Raw genomic sequence first — 22,634 nt, forward strand, 5'->3', positions numbered from 1 at the left:
TCCTTTGCAGCAAAATTCTCATATAAGCTCAAAGCCTTTGTTTGGATGGTGTTCGTATCCAACGCTATGTTCTTCTTCCGGCAGTCGGCAATCCACACAGCTAAAGCACCTTCCATGCGTACGATCGTTTTATTACGCGTTGTAACGACTCGCTTCGCTGATCTGCTAAAGGTGATTGCAGCCGTCTTTCTAATGTTCGCCTCGTCCTTCTTGATATAGCGAACAGTAGATTCGTTGATGCCAAAATGGCGGCCAGCGGCCGCGTAACTTCTACCATCTTTTAACATGTCGAGAAGCGTAACCTTCTCAGCTATCGTCATCATCCTTCGGTGGCGTTTAGGCTCACTACCAGCCTTAAGAGAAGAAGAACGCTTGGGAGCCATTACAGTAGGATTTACAGTAACAAAAAGTTCAACTTAAAAAAGTCGCACACAGCACAGATTCACAAACTTAAGAACGTCTACTCAGCGATACGCGGTAACAGAGAGTGGACGATCCAGCCCCGCGAGAACCTAGATGCTGCGGGTAGGAGATGATGGCAAAACACCAATCACAGGCTAGATAACAAAACTTGAGTTGTGATTCGTCATCTATCAGCGCTTGAACCAATCACAACCCGTCTTACAGTACTATGATGCGTAGGTTACCAACTCATAGAAGATGCCCCGGGCATACCGAACGTACGTAGATTAAGTAATACCGTAATAATAATAAATAATGATAATAATACAGTACAGTACTGTAATAATAATAATAATGATAATAATAATAACAATAATAATTTTATTAACAACAACAACAATAATAATAATAATAACAATAATAATAATACAGCTTTACGTACGCTATTTTACGCTTTTGTTGTAGGATGTGTGTGTCTCTCTCTCTCTCTATCTCTCTCTCTCTCGTACGCTTATTCGAAATGTGATTTTTGCAACAAAGAATATTATTGGATGCAGTACTACGTACGTATACATACAAAAGATTCATGGAAAAGAAGCACATCCATTACATGTACACCATTCTAATACGTATTGTATGACTGCATCTGATTTGCGTTTCATGTTCGATTTACAGTGATACCTCGGTACTCGACCATAATCCGTTCGAGATCCGTGTTCGACCTCCGATTTGTTCGAGTACCGAATTTTTTTTCCCCATAAGAAATAATGGTATATATTCTATTCCGTTCCCAAGCACTCGAACAGGCCCAAAATATTAATAAAACGTGTACCTAAACAACAATAATTATCTAAATGTGTATGAAATTGGTCAGAAAATCCTATAAAACAATTTTAAACCATTTACTGTACTAAAATAAAACAATTTTAAACCATTTTCTGTACTGTAGTGAACATACCTTTGAGCAGCGGTTCGATGGCATACAGGGATGGATGTGGAGAGGATGGAAGGGGGAGGTTACTGCTTGGAAGGAGAGTCCCCTTCCATGATGTGGCGGGGTAGTTCTCCTTCAGGAGTTATTTCTCTCTCCAATGAAAGGGTGGGCAGATCTATTTCAGGGGTTTCTTCTCTTCTTTGTCTCTTCTTTGGAGGAGAAACAGGCTTTGATGTAGCAGCTTTCTTTTCTTTTGTGAAAAACTGGTCTATTGTTAATTGTTTCTTCCTCCTCTGCAGTATTTTTCGAAAATGATACATGACACTATCATTAAACATATGCACTGCCCGGTTTGCTACTGCAATTTCTGGGTGGTATTTTTCAGCAAAAGCCTGCACATCTGCCCACTTGGAACAAATTTCATTGATGAGAGAACTTGGAACATCCTCCCTTACCTCATCCTCTTCTGAAGATTCCTGCTCCACAATCAGATCCTGCTGCTGTTGTTGTTGCAGGTGCAACAATTCCTCCACAGTCAACTCGGTAGAATGGCTTTCTACAAGCTCATCAATATCATCCTTGTCGACCTCAAGCCCCAAACTCCTGCCCATGACAACAATTTCCTCAACGACATCAGTGTCATCAGAAATTACAGGGGTAGCAGTGCTTGGACCCGCCTCTGGTTGGAAACCTTCAAACTCCCTCTCTGTGACACATGATGGCCACAGCTTACGCCAGGCAGAGTTCAATGTCCTATAGGTCACACCTCGCCAAGCTTGGTCAATCATGTTAACAGAGTTGAGGATGCTGAAGTGTTCCTTCCAGAATTCCTTTAGGGTCAACTTCGTGTCACTGGTCACTTCAAAACACTTTCTGAAAAGGGCCTTGGTATAGAGTTTTTTGAAGTTTGAAATGACCTGTTGGTCCATGGGCTGGAGTATGGGAGTAGTATTGGGGGGCAAGAATTTGATTTTGATAAAGCTGTATTCTTCTTTCAAGTCATCCTCGAGACCTGGAGGATGTGCAGGAGCATTGTCCATAACCAGAAGACATTTCATTGGCAAGCTCTTTTCAATGAGGTAAGCCTTAACCTGGGGGGCAAACACTTCGTTTATCCACTCAGTAAAGAATTGTCTTGTGACCCAAGATTTAGTGTTCGAGCGCCACATAACTGGTAGTGCACTTTTACAAATATTATTTCGTTTGAACACCCGGGGGTTGTCCGAGTGGTACACTAACAAGGGTTTGATCTTGCAATCGCCACTTGCATTTGCACACAGCAACAATGTTAGCCTATCTTTCATTGGCTTGTGACCTGGCATCTTCGTCTCGTCCTTGGTAATGTACGTATTGGCTGGCATTTTCTTCCAAAATAACCCAGTCTCATCACAATTAAAGACTTGTTGTGCGATCAAATTTTGTTCATTTATGTACCGATCGAATTCCCCCACGTATTTATCGGCTGCAATTTGATCCGAACTAGCTGCCTCCCCATGCCTAGTAACACGATGAATACCTGTTCTATTACGAAACTTTTCAAACCAACCCCTGCTCGCTTTAAATGTAAATGAATCACTTTCACTGGTACTCGGACTTTTCTTCACTAATTCTTCATAGATATGCAACGCTTTTTCACAAATGAACGCTTCACTAACACTTTCCCCGGCCAACTGTTTTTCTTTAATAAATATTAAAAGCAACTTTTCCATCTCCTCAATCACTTGTGGCCTTTGCTTAGTTACCGCCGTAACTCCCGTTGCAACATTCGCCTTCTTAATCATTTCTTTATGCTTTAAAAACGTAGAAATGGTCGACTTCGCCATTCCGTATTCTACCGCTAAATCGGACACTCGTACACCATTCTCATATTTCGCTATAATTTCCTTCTTCAACTCGATCGTTGTTCGCACTGTTTTCCTCTTCTCCTTCCCCTTAACACTCATTACTTTCTTGGGACTCATTATGAAAGCTAAAAAAGCAATTAAAAGCACTGAAAATCACTAAATCACAACGAATGCTGATCGCGCGTTGTCTGAGTGACGCTCTCGAGAGAACTGATGCTTCCCGAACAAGCGAGAGTGGCCGAGATGGCGCGATCATCACAAAGCCCATGCGGTCGTCACGTGTTCGGCTGGTCGAGTACCGAATTTTTGGTCGAGCACCGCAGCAAAAATTTCTCGAAAATTTTGGTCGAACTCCGAATTGTTCGAGTATAGAGTCGTTCGACTACCGAGGTATCACTGTAATTTTACTACGTACTGTATACAGTACATTATCATATGATCACATTCTCTTTTCGTGTTTTATTTCTTTCTGTGCTGAATTATATATCATATGTAATGCAATGAACAATCAGTAAGAGCAGATATTACTAATTACAGTATTAATGGAATTACAGGTAACAAAATATCGTATTTGGTTGTCTTCAGATTTCGCGGTATTTTCGAATTTTCCGGAAAATCCGCGATATGTATATATATATATGGGTTATGGAAAAACCCCGCGAAGTGGTGAATCCGCGATTGTCGAACCGCGAAGTAGCGAGGGTTCACTGTACATTACTATGAATGATTTTGACAGCATGAGGCTCACTTGTTCTTAAAGAGCTGCTGCCTTGTCTCTTGAGTGGACCGTTGTCAGCTCTAGGGGTATAGACGACATGGGAGGCATAAAACGTCTCACTTTTTTATTCGGTTTGTTGTCTTGAGAATGTGCGAGTTAGACCTCCAGTCGCAATCCTCTGAGTTCTCTTTTTAAGAACTCTTGCCATGAAAAGGGCGGAAAGTTCGATGGGGGACATCCAGGCTTTAACCAAACAGGCAATCAGATGCATCTGAGCCTTGTTCCTAGGGTCTGTGGCTTCTGCGAGAGTTCCGAGAGTCCAGTCCATAAGGCTGAAGACTTTTATTGTCTAAAAGTTTACTTCAGCCGATGGTCCATTTCAGAATTGGACCACATAAACTACGACTTGCTCATGGTTGACCTGAGTGAGGAAAAGAAAAAGGAGGCCTTCCCTAGAACCTTTCTCTTGGATGTCCATTGGTTGAGAGTTGAGAAAACACTCTCAACCCATCTAGCCAGAACCTTATATATTTTTTTTTTTAAATCAGCTGACTGTAATGAATCCTGAGATTCATCTTCTAATTTGGCTAATGGAACATCGATTCCCTGATTCGAATGAGTAGGAGACAAAACCGCGTCATCGTGACGGTTATTATCTTCCAAAAATAATTCATCTTGTCTGGAAAAAATCTCTTGAAGGATATCGTCCAGTTGCGAAGAAGTATCACGTTTATGTACTGTAAGCCTCGAGGGAGAGACAGGTTCTAGAGCTTCTAGTATAAGATCATCATGCTGTAAGGGAGCATCAACATCTGTAAACCCATGCGTGGGAAAATCTTGAACGTGTGCGTCCAGCATGCGTTCAGCATGTTGTATGTCAACAGCGTGAAGCGAGGGAGCGTTAGTTGTGCGTTCAGAAAATTGCGAAGGAGAGATAAAAAACTTGTCTATCCTGTTGCGAGGACAAGTCCCGACCATATGAGTCCATCATGGGTCCAGATTGAGATTGTTGTATGTTTCCATGAGAGGTATCAGTCTAATGCATGAGTCCCGAATGCTGTGAGTTTGCCGTGAGTCGTGAGGAAGCGCGTCCAGTCAATCGCAAAGAAGAGACAACTGTTTGTCTACAGTGACGTGTGACAAAACCTGACTGCATGCGTCCAGTATATGTCCAGACTGCTGCATGCATCCACTTTGCTGTGAAGTTACAGACTGCTGCATGCGTCCAGATTGCCGTGAGTTAAAAACGTGTCGCATGCGTCTCACCTGAGAGATAGTCGCGCATCCCGCAGAACGCGAAGGTGAGACAACTGCTTGACTACCTTGTTGAATGGATAAATTTTGACTGTCAGAGTCCAGCATACGACCAGACTGGGGTCTGCGTCTGCCGTTGCCGTAGTGTCTGCGTCTGCCGTGGTGTCTGCGTCTGCCGTGAGGGAGAAACCAGACTGCTGCATGCTGAATGTGTCCGCCCCAACGCGGGCTGATCGCTGCGTGGGAGCATTTTACAGAGAAGTATCGTCAACTGTCTATATTTCTATGTATCGATTGTTGTAAGAGATCTCCCCCGAGAGACCAGACTGGCGTCTGCGTCTGCCGTGAAGGAGAGACCAGACTGGTGTCTGCGACTGCCGCATGCGTCCGTCCTAACGCTTGCCGCAACGCGAGCTGATTGCTGGGAGGGAGCGTTGCTGAATATCGGAGAACTATGCTGTCCGATACTATTGGGAGACCGTTTTCTTGGTCTATCGCTGTGCTTAGATTCTTTTAGGTGTATTTTTTCTGCCCGAGAATCGTAAGCGTCAACAGAGACGAAATAGACCTCTTTAATTCAGACAAATCAGATACATAATGAGCGTCGTGTGCTCTAACTGAACTATGTAGTGATCGCTGAGAAGTATCGTCAACTGTCGATACTTCTAGCGCGCCTTGTGCGCAATCTGAATCGTGTATAGATTGTTGTGAGAGATCCCCCCCAAGAGACCAGACCGGCGTCTGCGTCTGTCAACAGCATTAGAGTCTGTCCAGGTGGTTACCACGGGAAAGACCCTGTGACATTTCCCAATCTGGTGGCAGGAAAGGAGCGTGAACTGACATACACTGAGCCCCTTCATCCGACAGACTATACGTCTTACGTAATTGCTTCTGTGCTGACACGTAGTCTTAGTCCGAAAGGAACACCTCCGGTGAACACCAGTCATTGCAGGAGGGTTTATTAGGAGACATACGTTTCGTGCGTGGTTTAGAACGTAGTGGTTGGCTTCAACCACGTCGCGGTTTTTGCGTCCGATGAAGACGCATACATTTTAACCTCGCTTTGTACATTGTTAACATGATCGTTCGAGGGGACGTCCGTTTGCTAATCAAGGTCTGCCATATCCTTTTGCCTTTCGACTTTCCTACTCCCAGGGGTTGGGGAGCATGGAAGAGGTCCCCGGCTGGGATTATGTCGGACACGAACGGACGCACCCTCCACTGCACTGACACTGAATACTAGCACTTTTAATTATTGCACATTAGATCTTAATAGACCTACCCGTTACGAGAGATTATATTCTTTCGTCAAGGGCTAGAAAGAAAATACAATATAATATAAGATTAATATTAGTATTTTCAAAATCGAAATATAAAATAACGATACCAGTAATTGTGAAAACAAAAACCGATTGTCAAGAGTATTACTTATCGTAGCTTGACTGCATTGCGTCATTATATGTGCCATTGAACACTAGCTCTTTAAACTATTTCACATTAGATCATAATAGATCTGCCCGTTGCGAGAGAATATTCTCTATAGTCAAGGGCCAGAATGAAAATACAATAGGATATATGAATAATATTGCTATTCTCAAAAGCGAAATATTAAATAACGATACAAGTATTGTGAAACAAAAATGATCGTTTAATATCTGACATCTCCCTTAGTAATACTTGAGCGTAAAATGAATGTACGCTCAGAAAACTCTAATCGAAAATTGACTAAGGGAAATATACTAATAGGACAAATATATACTTGAAAATAATATATTTCCCTATATTATAAACATACTTATGCTTAGTAAGCTAATATTTAAAAAATTTCTTGCAAGAAAGGAAATAATTCACATAATGCAAGTATACTAAGCGGATTACGTCACAGGACTGTGACATCATCACGAAGACGGACTAAATTCTTACAAGGTAATCACATTCCGCTCGGCTAAGAGTTATGTTACAAAATAGTAACATCACAATGTTTAATGTAGAAAATGTCTTCCTTCCATTATAACTTTAAGAGTTGTTCGTTAATAAAGTAGGGGGGGAAAAAAATCTTTGATCCCTCAATGTACGAACAAGGAACGAAAATAAATACATACATGCTCCCTGTTAATTACAGTGCGGGTAGAAAGAGCAGCTTGAAAGCTGGTCTAGCCCAACACCCAAAGTTTAACAACAGAAAAGCCATTACTGGGTCAGGATATCTTTGTTTGAAATCAAGTTCACTTAAACTGTCCAAGTTGGACCCGCAAAAAACAATACTATACAATATCTTCGATAGTTGAAAGGCAGCGAAAGCTATTAACAATAATCAGGCAAAAGGTACTTCACCAAATTGTAGAATAAAGTAATATATCCACAAAAAGAATTCCCGAGGTGTTGACTCGGTCAATGACAGAGAATTTCTGAAGATGTTGGGAATGGTTCTAATAACCTACAAGTGATGGCGCTCATGTATGACCACCTACTGTCATAGCGGCGATCGCCACGAATTTTGAATTTCTTTCGTGCCGTGTCGAAACGCGGGATTTAAGTTTTATATATATGTAACTACCAGGGAAGTTACATATTTAAAAATCAAAGAGCTAGTGGCCATTCACCAAGCCCTGATTACTCACTTCATAGAAGGGAAGAAAAACGTCAGGGCGGATATGCTCAGCAGAAGAAGGCAAGTTCTTACTACAGAGTGGACCTTACATCACGAGGTGTGCACCAGCCTTTGGATGTTGTGGGGTCAACCCTCGATAGACCTCTTTGCCACACAAATTTGGCTCTCCAGTCCCAGACCAGGAAGCAGTCGCAGTGGATGTTTTTCTTCTGAACTGGGAAGATCTAAACATGTACACTTTTCCTCCATTCAAGATCCTGGACAGAATCCTGAAAAAATTCAGAGAATCGCCCAACGTCCGCATGACCCTGATAGCTCCTTTTTGGCTCAGGAGGCCTTGGGTTGCGGAGATGATGGAGTGGCTAGTAGATACCCCCTGAACGTTACCAAATCGGAGCGATCTACTCAAACAGCCTCACTTAGAGAGGTACCACCAAAATCTCCTCGCTCTCAGTCTGACTGCCTTTTGACCATCGAAAAGCTGGCAAGAGCGAAGGGCTTTTCAAGGGAGGCTGCACGAGCTATCTCCAGAGCGAGAAGGACATCCACTATTAGGGTCTACCAATCCAAGTGGGACATATTTAGAGTATGGTGCAGGAATAACAAATTTTCCTCTACCAGTACCACTATAGTCAATATAGCAGATTTTCTGTTGTATCTGCGTACGAAAGAGAAACTGGCTGTGCCTACCATCAAGGGTTACCGCAGCATGCTAGCCTCCATCTTTCGTCACCGACACATTGATGTGTCAGGTAACAAGGATCTTTCAGATCTCATTAGATCTTTTGAGACGTCTAAGAGGAGGGACAATCCAACCCCCTCTTGGTACCTGGCCTTTTTAACCTCAAGTAGGTTTGAACCCTTGGACAAGGTGTCTTGGAAGGATCTTACCAAGATGACTCTTTTCCTAGTTGCTTTGGCTACAGCAAAACGGGTAAGAGAGTTACAAGCCATCAGCAAGAAGGTGGGCTTTAATGGAGACTTTAAGGCTGTTTGCTCCCTTCAGCTGGGCTTTCTCGCGAAAAACGAGAATCCTTCTCGACCTTGTCCTAGATCTTTTACCATCCCAGGGCTATCTCACTTGGTGGGACGAGAGGAAAGAGGCCTTTGTCCAGTGAGAGCTCTGAAATTTTATCTGCACACGTCCAAAAACTTGAGAGGACAATCAGACAACCTCTGGTGCTCAGTTAAAAAACCCTCTTTGCCCTTATCAAAGAATGCTCTAGCTTTTTTCATCAAGGATTTGATAAGGGAAGCTCACCAGAATTGTGAGGAAAGGAGTTTCCCAATTCTTAAAGTGAAACCACATGAGGTGAGAACTGTTGCAACTTCTATGGCTTACAAGCACAATAAGTTAATGAAGTCAATTCTGGAGGCTACTTTCTGGCGAAGTAATTCAATCTTCGCAGACTTTTATCTAAAGGATGTCCAGACCCAGTATGAGGATTGCTGTTCCCTGGGTCCGTACGTGACCTTCGGCGTCATAGTTGGAGAAGGGTATACTGCCTCTTCCCTTTAACCCATATATACCCTTGCCTTTTTTCTTGTATTTGTGTTCACAGGTTGTCTGTGAAGGTTGTCGCAGCCTTCCACAGTCTGGGATGCAAGTCAAGTTAGTTTATTTATATGTGCTTTTTAAATTTTGGAGTAGGTGGTCAGATTCAGTATCCATGGCTATGCCAGGTGTGCAAGGGTGGAGGTCTAGCCATGCTAAGGTCAAGGACCTTGTGGCAGCCCCACAGAGACTTTTACAGTCCCCTGAGTGGATTGCTGAGTCTCTTAAGGAATGCAGGCAAAATGAGGCAGGATAACTTTGAAGCCAGCTTCCTTATCAGGTAAGAACCAGATTGTTAGTACTACTAATTGTAGCTATTAATAATTATATGAATTCCCGATGGGATGAGGTTTTCTACCCACCACCAATGGTGTCAATCAGCTATATATAGGTAACTACCAGGGAAGTTACATATTTAAAAATGGTGTTTTTATTATAAAATAAATTTTTAAATATACTTACCTGGTAGTTACATATACTGTATAAAAGGGCCCTCCCTCCTCCCCTCTGAAAACAGGGGCATGGAATTTCTGAGGAATGTTGGGAATGGTTCTGGTAACCTATGAGGGATGGCGCTCATGTATGACCACCTACTGTCATGGCGGCGATTGCCGCAAAATTTGAATTTCTGCCGTGCGCGCGACGTAATGCGGGAAGCTATATATATGTAAATACCAGGTATATATATTTAAAAATTAATTTTATAATGAAAATACCATTTCCATCTACAGTGAACCCTCGTTTATCGCGGTAGATAGGTTCCAGACGCGGCCGCGATAGGTGAAAATCCGCGAAGTAGTGACACCATATTTACCTATTTATTCAACATGTATATTCAGACTTTTAAAACCTTCCCTTGTACGTAGTACTGTTAACAAACTACCCTTCAATGTACAGAACGCTTAATGCATGTACTACAGTACCCTAAACTAAAACAGGCACAAATATTAAAGGCGATTTTATATCATGCGTTTCCTAAACACGCTAAAAAGCACGATAAAAAATGGCAACCAATGTTTTGCTTACATTTATCTCTGATCATAATGAAGAAACAAACTGGAGGTAGAGCTTTGCTTATTACCCAGACATATTTCCCATACTTTTCCCTTAGAACTACATCACATCTTCCTATATATATATATATATATATATATATATATATATATATATATATATATATATATATGTATATATATATATATATATATATATATATATATATATATATATATATATATATGTATATATATATATATATATATATATGTATATATATATATATATATATATATATATATATATATATATATATATATATATATATGTATATATATATATATATATATATGTATATATATGTATATATATATATATATATATATATATATATATATATATATATATATATATATATATATATATATATATATATATATATATATATATATATATATATATATATATATATATATATATATATATATATATATATATATATATATATATATATATATATATATATATATATATATATATATATATATATATATATATATATATATATATATATATATATATATATATATATATATATATATATATATATATATATATATATATATATATATATATATATATATATATATATATATATATATATATATATATATATATATATATATATATATATACATACATAAATACATATATACATACATATATACATAAATACATATATACATAAATACATGCATACATTATATATATATATATATATATATATATATATATATATATATATATATATATATATATATATATATATATATATATATATTACTGTATATATATGGGTTATGGAAAAAAACCGCGAAGTGGTGAATCCGCGATGGTCGAACCGCGAAGTAGCGAGGGTTCACTGTTCCATCAAAGGATATAGGAGCATGTTAGCGGCTGTCTTCAGGCATAGGAACTTGGACCTTTCTAAAATAATTAAGACCTGCAGGATCTTCTCAAATCCTTTGAAACATCTAAGGAACGGCACCAGGAATCACCTGCTTGGAATCTGGATATAGTCCTGAAGTTCCTAATGAGTGACAGGTTTGAGCCCTTGCATTCAGCTTCATTTAAGGACCTCACTATGAAGACTCTATTCTTGGTCAGTCTGGTGATAGCTAAAAAGGTCAGTGAGATTCATGCCTTTAGTAAGAACGTAGGCTTTAGATATAACAAAGCTATCTGCTCCTTGCAGGTAGGCTTTCTTGCCAAGAACGAACGCCCCTCTCAACGCTGGCCCAAGGCTTTTGAGATTCAGAACCTTTCAGATGTGATTGGTGAGGAATTGGAGAAGGTCCTGTGCCCAGTTAGAGCCCTGAAGTTCTACCTGGACAGAACGAAAGAGTTACGAGGCAAGTCAGAAGCTCTTTGGAGCTCGGTCAAGAAGCCCTCGTTACAGATGTTGAAGAATGCACTATCCTTCTTCATCAGGCTCTTAATAAGAGAGGCTTATTCACATTGTAGTGAGGCAGACCTCAAGCTTTTGAAAGTCAAGACACATGAAGTTAGAGCTGTAGCAACTTCTGTAGCCTTCAAGCAGAATAGATCTTTGCAGAGCATTATGGACACAACCTTTTGGAGTAGTAAATCTGTGTTCGCCTCACATTATTTGAAACGTGTCCAGACTCTTTATGAGGACTGCTACACTCTGAGACCATTCGTAGCAGCGAGTGCAGTAGTGGGGGAAGGATCTACCACTACATTCCCATAACCTAATACCCTTTTCTTCTCTTGGAACTTTTGTATTTTTATGGTTGTTTGTGTAGAGGGGACGACAGTCTTCCACAATTATTGATTTTAGTCAGGGGGTCAGTTTGTTACTTGAGAGCGCCGGGACAAGGGTATTGTAGGAGTTCCTGTCACATAGAGGTATTTACACCGGTTTGACAGCTCTTAGAGGTCTTCAGCCCCCTGGGTGGATCGATGGATCTCGTAAGGAAAGTGGACATTATGAGGCTGGAATTCATTGAAGTCAGCTTCCTTATCAGGTACGAACCCTTAAGCTTGTTTATTAAATCTTAAGTAAATTCCAACAATGTTGGCTGTCTCTGACAATCCAGTAAAGGTGTCAATCAGCTATATATATATATATAACTACCAGGTAAGTCAGATGTTTAAAAATGATATTTTCACAATAAAATAAATTTTTTAACATACTCACCCGGTACAGGTGTAATCTAATTCCCCCCTCCTCCCCTCTAGAGACCTAAGGTCATGGAAGATCTGAGGAATGACTGGAATGGTTCCAGGTACCTGGGTAGAGGGCGCACTGGTGGTACACGTGGCTACCCAATTGGCGATTGCTGCGAGTTTTGAAATTTCTGCCGTGACGTCAGGGACGTAAGCTATATATATAACTACCAGGTAAGTATGTTCAAAAGTTTATTATATTATGAAAATATCATTTTTAGTTTCTCGGCAGATACTTGAACTATATATTTTCCACATGCCTTAATTTTTTTTCCATATGTATGACTCTTACTGGTGTTGTTTTTGCAAACCACAACATTACCTTATTTAACAGTCATGAGGGAATTCAAGCATGAAACTAGGTATTTTGTCTGGAGATAACCTTAAACGATTGTATAACCTTTAAACTTTACAGATATGCTTGAATTACAACATAACCTGCTGGGAAAATATGTAGTTCATTTACGTCATTAATTACATATCTGTAAACATGTAAAACACAAAAATGCGTCAAGGTTAAGTAATGTACAGAATTGGATTATATACTAACCTAACCTAACATAGTATGCCAGATCATTAACTGACCTAGTATGGTAAAATTCTGGGGAAACAGAATTGTCCTTACTTGAATGAAAACTTTTCAGCCTTTAAAGTAAGAGAACGAATTCAACACGAGCAGCAATATCCATTGAATTGTTAACCTGTAAAGTATCCCCCGTGGATGACCCTGGTGCTATTGTACCATACACCATCATCATTAAAGTATTCTAATGGGTTTTTTTATCTTGAACTTTAAAATTCCCACCTGGAATAGCAACAAAAGTGAAGGGATTTCTCTCCCGTTACCTCTCGTTGTCCAGTCATCCAGCAATGAAAAGTTATCATCACTCGGTATCAGAAAGTAAATCTGCTCTTTCATTATCTTTATCATTGCAGGATTTAGAACTAAAACTGGTCTTATTCAGTGGGTTATCAATATCCAAGTCCTCTTCTTTTAGCACAGTAATTGTTTAATTTCACCTGAAGAAATATGACTCCTCTTTAGAGAGAGCTTATTGCGATGAAAGCGAAAAGTTGCGTTATTATGACAAACGCTTGAAGTGTAATAAAATAATGTGAGCTTTCTAGTGTCTAGTCCCTGACCCAGAAACATTGCCAGGCAACCTATTAATCTTCAATTACAACTTATGTGTGCTGAGAGTTCTACCACCTAATATTCCTACACTTTCTAGATCAGATCAGATTCAGGTTGAGGCTTTGCCTTTGCAACGGTGCCTCTGTGTCTTTAGTTTTGTGTTCCATATTTTCACTAGTTTTTCTCTTTTCATCCATATTTGTTGTAGAAAATTTTTCTTATTTTCAATATTTTCTTCACAAAAAAGGAATTTTCCAACTGTTTGTGCACTATCTTCTTCGTATGGTTGTTGGAGCTCAATTGCTTTTATTCTTATATCACTATACCGTGGACAATATAACATAGAGTGGTTAGCATTTTCTTCTACATCACAGAATGCACAGTTTATATTTCCATTTTGGTATCAGTTTTTTATATTCAAGCCCAATGTGTTTGTCCTTCCTCTGAATAATAAAATTGACGAAAATGTGTTGTCATATACTTCCTCCTCCTTGATTTCACTTTTCCAGTTTTTATAAAGAATTAGACTCTCCTTGCACTCCATTTCACTCTTCCATTTGCTTGTGTCCCATTCTCTTGTTCTCTTCTTCACGTCCTTTTTCGTGCATCTCTTAACTTCTCTCATCGCCATCCCACATTCTTCAGCATACTTCTTTACATGCATCCACCACTTCCTTTCTTTTTCTTCCATATCATCGACTATTGCTGTAAGTAAGTCCTTCTCTCCCTTATAAATGCTATTAAGGTACCTCAGCTTCCCATCCATTACCCTTTTTTTCATAGCAGATGCTCCTACATCCCCTCTCAAGGCTACAATGTTTCTATACAAGAAACATTATTTTAGGGATGACAGCTTGACACATCATATCACCTTGAAGGTAGTATTGAATAGATTGTGGCAAATGTATTATAACCTGGGCGACGCTTAGCAGGTTAACAAGATAGTTAGCTTACAATAGTTGGTGCAAGTAGGAAGCCCCAGCCAACTAAGTCTAGCTATTTTTTATTTTTGTTGTTTGGTTAACGGATATGTCACTGCTTGGTCCTCATTTTTCTCTTGTGTCGTTGGATATCCTTCTTACTTTGATTTGTTATAAGCACTGGTTGGGTGTCAAGAAGTAACTCTCCTACCTTTCTTACAAGCAGGAGGATGGGTCGCTCTCTTGCCAAACATTTCTCTTGCTGTGCCAGGTTTGGCACTTTTGATGTCATTTCCCTGTGAGTGATAGGTGTTCCATGATCATGTACTGAGGATGTACAAACACAATATATAAATATAAGCAGCAGGGGAAGGAAGGGAAGGCAATGGATTAACGAACTAAGAAAGTATGTAGGTTTGGACCTGCATGTAAAGACCATAAACAGAAATAAGTGGAAGTTCATGTCCGAGGCCTTTGTTGTGCAGTAGACTAGTAATGGCTTATGATGATATAATCTTAATTTTAATAATTTTTAACCTAGTACTGGCCGAGGCCCTAACATCTACTACATCCCTATCAGAGGATCCATAGGACTACCTGATGAGTCTTCATCAGTCATTAAGAGACGTTTACTTGTTGGGTAATAGTGCATAAGATGACAATATTAGTTATGGGATTGGAACCTACATAATCAAATAGAGCTCATCAAACTATCTTTGCTCTTACGCAAATACAAACCATTAGCCTTTATCACCTTCGCCAACGAAATTAAAAGGAGGTTATATTTTTGCCTCCGTGTGTGTTTATTTTTTTACTTGTAAACAGCTTCCTGGCTACAATTTTAATAATAGAGTAATGAAATTTATAGTGATTAACTGTTATGTAAAAAGCTGGAAATGATTAAGTTTTGCAAGGTCAAAGGTCAAGGTCACTGTCAAGCAAAATGTCCAATTCACACAATCAGCCATAAGTTTGGACATCGTTGTCACAGAGACTTCATACTTGATTCATATTTGAGTGTATAAAAATTCATGCCAATTAATACATGTTAAGGTCGAAGGTCAAGGTCGAGTCCAAGGTCAAGGCCAAGCAAAAGGTTAAATTCTGGTCACCAACCATACAGCCACAATTTTGATCGTAAAGCAATGAAACTTTCATAGATTTGAAACTTATGTTAATATCGGGAAATGATTAAATTTTGGAAGGTCAAAGATCAAGTTCCCGGAAGAGCAAAACATCCATTTGTTCCGTAACTGAAACACAAATCACGCTATTTAATATGGGCAATTACTTTCGGCGTAGCTGAAATGACAAGCCATTAGAATCTTAATGAGGATTTACTACCCCACTGCTAGTTAGTAGGGGGTAGGGAGGGTAGCTTACTACCCCCCCCCCACACACACACCTGTGCTTGAGCTCACTTTGCTCTCGGCTCGGGTGGTAGTCGGACGTGTCCGCTGTCACCCTCGCCTTCTTTGACAGTCATTGCTAATCTTTTGTTTGCTTTTCCTTTGACAGAGTGTGTGTGAAGTTGGCCTCTGTGATGCGTAAGTGTCCTGGTTTACCTGACCGCCCTTGAGGTACGTATATGTCGGCGGTCGAAACGGACCCCCACACCTTGTGTCCTTACTGTAGGGGCCAACGGTGTGATAAGAATGATGTGTGTGGTGAGTGTAGGGAGTGGTCTACCTCCCAGTGGGAGAGGTTTTCCCGGCACTGGAAGAAGAAGTCCAGGCGGGATATTTCTCCTTCGAAGGTTTCTTTGAAAGGAGAAAATCCCAAGGGCTCTTCTTCCGTGGCCCAAACCTCCGAAGCTCCCACTCAATCGGTTTCTTCCGAGAAACTGTCAAGTGGTAGTGTAGGCGGTAGTTCTGTTGACCGATCTTGGGGTTTGGGAGAGGGTGTTGCCTCCCATAGCGAGGCAGCTCCTCCTCCTCCCCCGGGTGAGGATTTAAATGTAAATGTTACTAATAATGATTTGTTGCAGCTTTGGGCTTCTTTGGGGCTTGAGGGTTCACCCTCCAAGGAAGCCTTGTTTGACGTGATCAGGTTGGGGGCAGCTGTCAAACAATCGCCGACTTTAGCAGAGGTTGATCCTCTGTCTATTGTCGACGTTGTTGTGGCAGAGGCTTGAGATGAGTTGTATCAAACCTCTGCTCCTGATGTTGCTGATGTAGCTGAAGGCTTAGTTCCCCCCTCCGAACATCTTTCGAGGGAGGAACTAAGTCCAACGGTCTCTCCTGCCGGTGATTCTCCCCCTCGGGGGAGTTCACTCACAGAGACTCCTCTTCGGAGGACTGCTGATGGTCAGCCCGCTGACCCCACGGCCCCCAGAGGGTGTATAAGGCGTAAAGCCCGCCTTCCTCTTCGCCGTAGAGGCCTTCCTTCACCTCACAAGGGTGTTAGGAGGCCCCTCTTCGGTTCATCATCTCCGCAGTCTACCGCAGAGGAACCTCGCCGTCGGTCGCCGACTCTATCAGTTACATCCCTGGACCTCTCCACAGATCGTTCGCGATATCCTTCGGTGGAAGGTCGTCCTTGCAAAAGACCCGACAGACCTGCTGACCTGCTGTCGCCGTTCCTGGCTGCTGATGTGCTGTGGGCGCCTACTCACTCCGTTGTTAGACGGGCAACGGACCCTTCGGGGCACAAGGGACTTTCACACAAATTTGTGTCTAAGTCCCTTAAGTGCCAGGTATCCCCTGCGCGCCAATGTTCACCTGCGCGCCAGCGCGCAACTGCGTGCAAGCGCTCGCCTGCTGAAGATCCGGTTATAGCGCGCCAGTGCTCACCTGCGCGCCACCGCTCACCTGCGCGCCACCGCTCACCTGTGCGCCACCGCTCACTTGTGCGCCACCGCTCACCTGTGCGCCACCGCTCACCTGTTCACCAGCGTGCGACTGCGCGCCCTCATCCTGATGCGCGCCATGCGCGCCCCCGTTCTCCGGCGCGGCAGCGCTCGCTTACGCGCCAACGATCTCCTGCGCGCCCACGATCTTCTGATCTGGGCACAAAGGGGAAGATAACCTCTTCCCCTGCTCGCCAGCGCTCTCCATCGCGCCATCAATCGCCGACGCGCCATTGGACCCCGCCTGCTCGCCATCCTTCACCTGCGCGCAGTCTCCGACGCGCGCCCACGAGTTAGCACATGCGCGCCCTGCTCGCCCTGCTCGCCCACCTCTTCAACCAGATGTGCGCTCTCATGCGCGCCCACGCACAAGGGATATATCTCCTGCGCGCGTGCCCAACGTTATTGCCCTCACGGGCTCTTCGAGATCCCGCGCGCCCGCGCGAACAATCGCTCATCCAACCTTTTACGCGCCATCTGCAATCTCCGTCCTGCGCCCGGGCGCGCCCTCGCTCACCCGCGCGTGCCCTCGCTCGCTCGCCCGCGCGCGCCATCGCTCGGCCGCGCGCGCCATCGCTCGGCCGCGCGCGCCATCGCTCGGCCGCGCGCGCCATCGCTCCCCCGCAGCCCCCCTCGCCATCGCTCTTCCGCGCCCGCCCTCGCCATCGCCCTCGCGGGCGAACAATCTCTCGCGCGCGACCAAGGCCAAATCCCATTGCGCGATCCCACGCGTGAGGCTGCATGACGCCGCGTGGCCAGGTCATCATCATCGCGTCCCCCCCCCCCCCCCGGCAAGCGCAGAACAGTGTGCTCGCCGGAAGGAGGCAGGATTTCGGATAGGTCCAGGGACTTTTCTCCTTCTTCTTTTCAGGCAGACCTTCCTTTGGTAACTCCTCCTAGGGATCGAACGATCCCCTTCCCCCCAGAGGGAGTGTCTGACAGCGCAGCTGTCAGTCGGCAGCCCTGGTTTGGGTCCCTAGTCAGAGCGGTTATGCAGGCTTTTAAGCCTGTTCTCTCTGAGCTGGGCCACAAATCAGTGGCAGCTTCGACTCCCCTGAAGAGGAAGAGAGGAGTATCTGATGTGGTAACTTCTCCAAGGGCGAAGCTGACTCCTCGGAAGTCTTTGAGGAAGGCCTCCTCTCCCCCCCAGACTTTCACTCCCTCCCCTTCGGACGAAGATTTCCCGTCCTCAGGGGAGTCACGCGAGGTGAGGTGTTCCCCCATCGCACCAATGAGGGAAACCCCACCTCGCGCAGGGAAGTCTTCTCGTGTAGGGGTGGAGAAGAGTCTCCCACTATCACTGTTGGAGTCCTGCATCCCTCCCAGGAGGGAGTCGAAGGACTCCAAGACTTTACCTAAGTCATCCTCAAGGATTAGACCAGAGCCAGCCAAGCCCTCGGAGAACGTCCACGAGTCCCCCCAAGAAGAGCCTTTGGGGACAGGAGACTTTGCTACTATCCCTTCAGGAGGAGAGCTACAGGAATCAGACCATGCGTTCTGGCAGGTTCTGACCCTTATGAGGAATCTCAATGGGTTCGCGGATCCAGAGATTCCCCCTTGTGAGGGCAAGGACACGGTCTTGGACCGAGTCTTTGGTACTCAAAAACCCTCAAAGGCCAGCGCGGCTTTATGGTCTCAAGGGGTGAAGAGTGCCAGAGACAAGGTCGAAGGCCAGCTCTCCGAGCTTGCCTCCTCCAGCCGATCCAGCACCGGTAACAAACTCCTCCCGCCTCCTCGTGTCCATCAGAGGAGGTACTTTGATATCATGGAGGAGACTTGTTTAGCTCTTCCCTTACACAACTCCTTGGAAGAGCTTACCAGGGGAGTCCCTCTAGAGAGACTCTCCAACTGGCAAGTATCGTTCTCGGAGACGTAGTTCCTTAGCCAAGAGAAGGTGGCGAAGTGTGCCATGCAGGCAACTTCGTGGCTGGACATCTGGCTAGGGTCTCTGGGCATCCTGTTACGATCTGAGGACCTGTCCAAAGAGAGTACCAGGAAGGCCATGGAGACCTTTGTACTCTCAGGCACTCGTACAATCGAGTTTCTAGCCCACCAAGTCTCGAACTTGTGGGCTAATAACATCTTGAAACGTTGAGATGCGGCGTCTGAGAGATTCCACCAAAAGGTCCCCAGTACCGAGATCAGCAGGCTCAGACATTCTTCCATCTTGGGGAAGAATTTGTTCGACGCTAAGGACGTGGAACAGGCGGCTGAGAGGTGGAGGAAGTCCAACCAGGACTCTCTCCTACATAGAGCTTTAACATCGAAGCCCTATAAACCTCCAGCAACCCATCAACCACGTCCTACGAAGACCACGAAACCGGCAGCTACAGCGAAGACAACGGTGTCTAAGCCCTTTCCTGTCAAGGACAAGAAAGGCAAAAATTCCTCCAGGGGAGGCAAGAATCCTACAGGGAGTGGCCGAGGCCGCAAACGCTAGGATTGGCAGTCCCCCTGCATGTCCACCAGTGGGGGGATGCCTGCAAAGTTGTGCATTCAGGTGGCAGCAACTCGGGGCTGATTCCTGGACGATTTCCGTAATCAGTCAAGGATACCGCGTCCCGCTCACAGCATCTCTACCTCCCTTGACAGCGAATCTAGTGTCGTTGAGCTCCCTTGCCATGGGACCGGCAACGGGGCAAACCCTTCGGGTAGAAGTCGAGACCATGTTGAAGAAGGGCGTTCTCCAAGAGGTCGTCGACGGGTCCCCAGTCTTCTTCAGTTGACTCTTTCTTGTAAAGAAGGCGTCTGGAGGCTGGAGATTAGTCATCGACCTCCCAGCTCTGAACAGGTTTGTCAAGCAGACCCCGTTCAGCATGGAGACGGCAGACACGGTCAGACTTGCAGTGAGACCGCAAGACTTCATGTGTACACTGGACCTGAACAGATCCCAGTCCATCTGTCTTCAAGGAAGTACTTCGGATTCAGCCTTGACAACAAGATCTACCAGTTCAAGGTGCTGTGTTTCGGTCTCTCCACAGCACCACAGGTTTTCACCTGAGTGTTCACCCTAATATCGTCGTGGGCACAGGATCGGCATCTGTCTCCTCCGTTATCTGGACGACTGGCTGATCCTAGCAGACTCGGAGTCAGCCCTTCTTTGACACCGAGACAAACTTCTGGGACTTTGCCAAGATCTGGGGATCATGGTAAATCTCGAGAAGTCTTCTCTGCTTCCTTCTCAAAGACTGGTATATCTAGGCATGATCATAGACACCAATCTCCACAAAGCCTTCCCATCAGACGACAGGATAGCAAGGCTGAAGAAGGTCGCAAGTCCTTTCCTCAGACGAGAAGAGCTCCCAGCCCAATCGTGATTACGTCTTGGTCACCTCTCATCCTTGGCCCGTCTAGTTCCCAACGGTCGCCTCAGAATGAGATCTCTCCAATGGCGACTCAAGTCCCGGTGGAATCAAGGTCACGATTCCCCAGACGTCATGATCCCTATGGGTCCTGCGGAACGGACGGACCTTCAGTGGTGGGTGACAGACGAGAACCTACGAAGGGGAGGGGATCTTCTCATCCTCCCCCTGGATTTGATGCAGTTTTCGGACGCCTCAATGAAAGGGGGGGCGGGGGGGCCCACGTTCTGCACCACAGGACCTCAGGCCTGTGGTCAGAATTAGAAAAGTGCCTCCATATAAATCTGCTAGAAATGAAGGCCGTATTCCTGGCCCTTCAACAGTTCCAACAGTACCTGGCGGGTCACTCTGTGGTGGTGATGAGCAACAACACCACAGTAGTGGCTTACATCAACAAGCAAGGAGGTACCTTTTTAGAGCAGCCATCCCATCTCGCAGTAGAGATACTGAGATGGACCGAAGTCCACTCGATTCCACTATCGGCACGTTTCATTCCAGGCAAGAGGAATGTGCTCGCCGACAGTGAGCAGAGCGTCTCAGATAGTGAGTACCGAGTGGTCTTTGGATCATCTAGTAGCCAACAAAGTCCTGACTTTGTGGGGTTCCTTGATTGTGGATCTGTTTGCTACAGCGCTGAACTTCAAGCTCCCGCTGTACTGCTCCCCAGTCCCGGACCCCAAGGCACTCTGGCAAGATGCCTTTCAACAACGGTGGGACAACATCGACGTATACGCCTTTCCCCCGTTCTGTCTGATGAGGAGGGTACTCAACAAGATCAGAATCTCGATGACCCTTATAGCTCCGCTATGGCATCATGCGTAATGGTTTTCAGACCTCCTGCAACTCCTAATGGAACTTCCGAGAGAACTCCCTCCATGACACGAGCTACTCAAACAACCACACGCCAACATCTTTCACAAAGCCGTAGCTTCGCTTCGACTTCACGCCTTGAGACTATCCAGCATCTCCTCGCGGAGAGAGGATTTTCTCAACAAGTTGCGAACAGGATGTCTGGACACCTGCGAAGGTCATCCGCAGGGGTCTACCAGGCAAAGTGGCGAGTTTTCTGTGGTTGGTGTCATGGGAGGGGTATCTCTCCACTCGATGCCACTATTCCAGCAATAGCGGAGTTCTTCGTGTATTTGTGAGAAGAAATACGCCTTTCAGTCTCGGCAGTGAAAGGCTATCGCTCAGCCTTAAGTCTAGCCTTCAGGCTCAAAGGAGTGGACATTTCTTCTTCGCTGGAACTTTCCCTACTCATACGAAGTTATGAACTTACCTGCCCTCAGTCGGAAGTGAGACCTCCTCCATGGAACGTGGTTCGAGTTCTCAGGTCTCTTAAGAGACCTCCCTACAAACCATTACGACAGGCTTCAGATCGCCACCTAACTTGGAAGACAGTGTTCCTACTAACTTTGGCCTCGGCCAAGCAAGTCAGTGAACTTCATGGTCTCTCATATGACATCGCCCATTCAGGGGGATGGGGGGAGGTAACGTTCAGATTCATCCCTGAGTTTATTGCTAAGACTCAGAATCCGGGAGTGCCGGTTCGACTCTTTCCAGATTTCGAGTTTTTGTTCTGTAACAGATGACCCAGACCATCTACTGTGCCCAGTAAGGAGTCTGAGGCTATATCTCAAAAGAATGGCTGCAGTTCGTCCCCAAGTGCAGGCATTGTTTGTGAGCACTGGGAGAACAAAGAGGAGGGTTACCAAGAATACTATCTCAGCATGGATTCGTAGGGTAATCTATCTGTCCCTGAATCCTGACCCTCTTCCATCACGTCGCCCTAGAGCACATGATTT

The 22,634-nt window shown here is 44.2% G+C and overlaps 1 long non-coding RNA gene across 1 annotated transcript in view; it reads left to right on the forward strand.

Annotated features, from left to right (window-relative positions):
• The window catches only part of LOC137640489 (uncharacterized), a 73,043-nt gene extending 60,330 nt beyond the window's left edge, over positions 1-12,713 (forward strand). The window contains exon 3 of the long non-coding RNA XR_011044365.1: positions 12,577-12,713. This is a non-coding gene — a long non-coding RNA (uncharacterized lncRNA). The remainder of the gene's footprint in view (positions 1-12,576) is intronic.
• The last annotated feature ends 9,921 nt before the right edge of the window (positions 12,714-22,634 follow it).

The sequence above is a fragment of the Palaemon carinicauda genome, chromosome 5 (assembly GCF_036898095.1).
Source record: "Palaemon carinicauda isolate YSFRI2023 chromosome 5, ASM3689809v2, whole genome shotgun sequence".
Taxonomy (NCBI): domain Eukaryota; kingdom Metazoa; phylum Arthropoda; class Malacostraca; order Decapoda; family Palaemonidae; genus Palaemon; species Palaemon carinicauda.